The sequence below is a fragment of the Athene cunicularia genome (genome assembly GCF_003259725.1).
Source record: "Athene cunicularia isolate RWA chromosome 1 unlocalized genomic scaffold, athCun1 chr1_part1, whole genome shotgun sequence".
Taxonomy (NCBI): Eukaryota; Metazoa; Chordata; class Aves; order Strigiformes; family Strigidae; genus Athene; species Athene cunicularia.
The window spans coordinates 86,582,538-86,585,977 of record NW_020799091.1 but is presented as its reverse complement, the minus strand read 5'-3'; the positions used below and the strand labels follow the sequence as shown (position 1 = coordinate 86,585,977).

The 3,440-nt window shown below is 35.8% G+C and overlaps 1 protein-coding gene across 3 annotated transcripts in view; it reads right to left on the bottom strand.

The window, feature by feature from the left end:
- IL1RAPL1 (interleukin 1 receptor accessory protein like 1) overlaps positions 1-3,440 on the bottom strand; it is a 790,829-nt gene that overhangs the window by 653,672 nt on the left and 133,717 nt on the right. The gene's annotated exons all lie outside the window — the stretch shown is intronic.

The following is a 3,440-nucleotide window of genomic DNA, read 5'->3' as shown; positions in this document are numbered from 1 at the left end:
GGGGGGGGGGGGGGGCGAAGTGATAGAGCGACTTGGGGGATACCTGGCATTTAGCCAGAGTCAAACCATCACACTGAGTAAGAATAAATCACTACCCCCATATCAAGTCAGCAGTTCTATTACCTTGAGGTAAAATGCAAGTAAATATTGTATTATACAGCCATCAGTAATCTATGGGTATGAAATGCCATTTCAAAGTACAGAGTTTTTTTCTAATTTTTGTGTCTGCACAGTACCTCTTGGTGAAATCTCTAGGTTTTGACACTAAAGTTATTGATTGTACATTGGTATTCGCTAGGGTGATTCATGCTTGCATTACATTTTTCATTATTTCCTCAAGCTCCCATTAAACGTGGTGCTTCCAAGCCAACTGTGACTTTTTCAGTTTTCCTTCTAAGAAAGTTAGCTGGGTTTTACAGAGGCTTCTCTGTGAAAATATATATATATTTATTGAATACCTGTACTTCCTTAGACCTTTACTGAAAAGAACTGACATCAAAAAAACTATTTGTCTGCACAACAAATAGCAAATAGATCCCCAGATGATTGCACTGGGCTAAGGGAAGAATTACATGCTACACCACTGCAGGTACAGATCCAGAAATGAAGTTAGATCCTGATTTTAACTACCAACATCCTTCAGAGGCAAGTCAAAGTGTGGCTGTAGGGTCCACTCTACAACTCATAGCCATACTAACTGTTCCATGGAGGAAAGGAGTTGCTGTACTTCATTTACTCCGTCCTTGTTCATTCTCTCAAACTCCCAGTCAGACAGTGAAGACTTGGCAGAGCCTCCTTTCCCCATTCATCAATGGCCAGGGAAGCTGAGATCTTCCTTTGAGGTAGGGAGAAGCAAAGATCAGAATTTGGTCCTGAAAATCATTATTCTCTTTCTAGTGAAATAAAAGGGAGCACTACAGGGACAAAGATGGGCTTTAAAGGATTAAACTTTCACATCTCTCCGTATTGCAGGATTGTATAATGTGAGCCTTTTGACCTTGAGCATCTTCAAGGATATCCTTGCCTCTGACACAATCACTGCAAATTTTGAATAAGCAAATTTATCATCCAAGAGAAAGGAATTTTGCTTGGACACTGACTGTATTTTTTCTTCCCAGAAGTAACATGGACATCCAGTGTGCAAGAAGAAAAATATTTTTTATTGTAGGATGAAATCTAATAGCCAACTCTCTGATAATTTGTTATCAAAAGCAGAATTGTATTCCAGATGGATTTCAGTAACAGTTTCCATCATCTATAGTCAAACACATTTGTTACAACGTTCATTCTTACCAGCCTAAAGACACTCCTGCAAACCAGACATTAACTTCAGCAGGACTGAAATATCTTAACTGCCTTCAAGACAAGACACAAATCCATGACATGCAGTTGCTATATTACAATGTCACCAAGGTCTTTTACGTTGGTGAATCCCATTGTTTAGAATGGCCTTTCAGTGGAAGAAGTGTCTGTGTGCCCCAAGTGAACCACTAGAGAAACCCAGTCCTAGGCCAGAGGGGTCAACTATTAGCTGGAATGCGTCTTAGCAAGGATGCTGCTGTTATCGTGCAGTCACTATTGCCAGATGGAAATTCTGTCATAGAGGAAAGACAGCTAAGCACCCACTGCAGTTCTATCACTAATTAAGTATGAGGTAAGTCACAAGATGAGAAAGTCAGCATCTTCCAGCTGAGACAATGAAACTCATGTCTTTACCAAACAATGGTACCCTGACCTTTCTTTTCTATGAAGATACTAATCACAGGCTCATATGGATGAGGCTGTAGTGTGACAGTGTATATAGAAAACATTATAAAGGTTACTGGAAAAACAGTCTTCTTTTAGTTGGATCACAGATACTTGTAATTAAAAAGCAAGATCAAAACATCAGCTGTTCCTCTATCAATTGTTTTTCCACAAATTTTGGTGTAATAATTATATCAAACTAGAAAAAAATTTAGATCACCACACTAGCAAAGCAAGCCTCACTATTGCAGTAGTAGAGTATGAAAACAGCGTTTTTATTGCATAAGGAATTGCAGTGAGCATTTATTCCCAAGGTAAAATACACTTAGTGTTTAAATCCTACAGTACAATATAGTAGCTATAGAGCCTTCACAGTCTCCAACTTCATAAAATGCTCAAAGGTGAATTGAGTAACTGTAAATGTGTCTGCTGTGCAGTCTACTGGAATATTAAGCATCATAGTAGGCTTAAACACAGTAGACACTGAATAAATGACATTTTTGGAGAAAAAAGAAGGAAAACTTAAAGGTCCTTCTCTTACAAGCTTGAAGCATCAAAAATATTCAAATAGCTACATTTTGACTAGAACTCCAAACATTCTTTTCCATCTTATTGAAAAGTTGTCCTTCCTCTAAATATCTCTGATAGTTTCTTGTCATGTTGCATGCAACATAATAAACATAATGGAAACAGAAAATATTTTAATACAAGAATATGACAGCATATGCAACAAGACTACATGCTTGAAATACACAAGCCTCTGACAGAAATTGCATTAATAACTTATATAATAAAAATAAAAAGAATTGCATTTGTTTGCATATATATTCAGTTTTATCTAACTCATCAATATTCCTTTTAATAATGGCGGTATCTCTGCCAGATAAGTGGTGGTTATGAATACATCATTTATGAAGGTCTTCTTTGCCATAGTGGAATGAATTTAATCTTTTTTAATTGGAATGAAGAACAACAAATTCTACTTATGCCTTCTATTTTTAAATGCCTTTGTGCTCATTTTCTATTACAACTGCAATTTTATCCATTTGTTATAGAGCAGATTTCTTTCACAGTGAAAGAACTATGGTACAGTTACTTTGGCTAATGTGAGTCATATCCAGTCGGAGTCCCCTAGCTACTTTTCAACCTTGGGAAATATATTCATAAATTCTCTGAATAGGGATTTCCAGATAGATATGATATATGAATAAAAAATTGGCTAATCCTCTCCCCACTAGTTTTCTAATTATTTTTTTAATGGAAAGTATCAAGTTTACACAGAAATGTCCAAGTTATTATTTTTTCCTTAGTATTTCAATTTGAACACATTTTCAGACAACCATATGTTTGCTGTTCCATTATTTTGTTCTGTTTTATACAGTAGGATTCCTAGGTAATCTACATTTTATCCCTTCATGAATCTTGGAGATGTGCAATTTTCCATTTTGAAGAAAGAAAATTATTTGGTTCAGAGTAAAAGACAGAGACTATGTACAGGAAGAATATGGAAATACAAGTCATGTAAACTGCCAAATATCCACAAGGAATTATTTTCAAACTTTGACTGGCATATGCTAGTAGAGTAACATTTAAACACAAATGTGTATATATGCACAGATGTCCAGATACACAGTTCAACAGAAACTTCGATCTCACAAGCTTTACTTAGAAACATGTTAATTAAAAAAATGTTA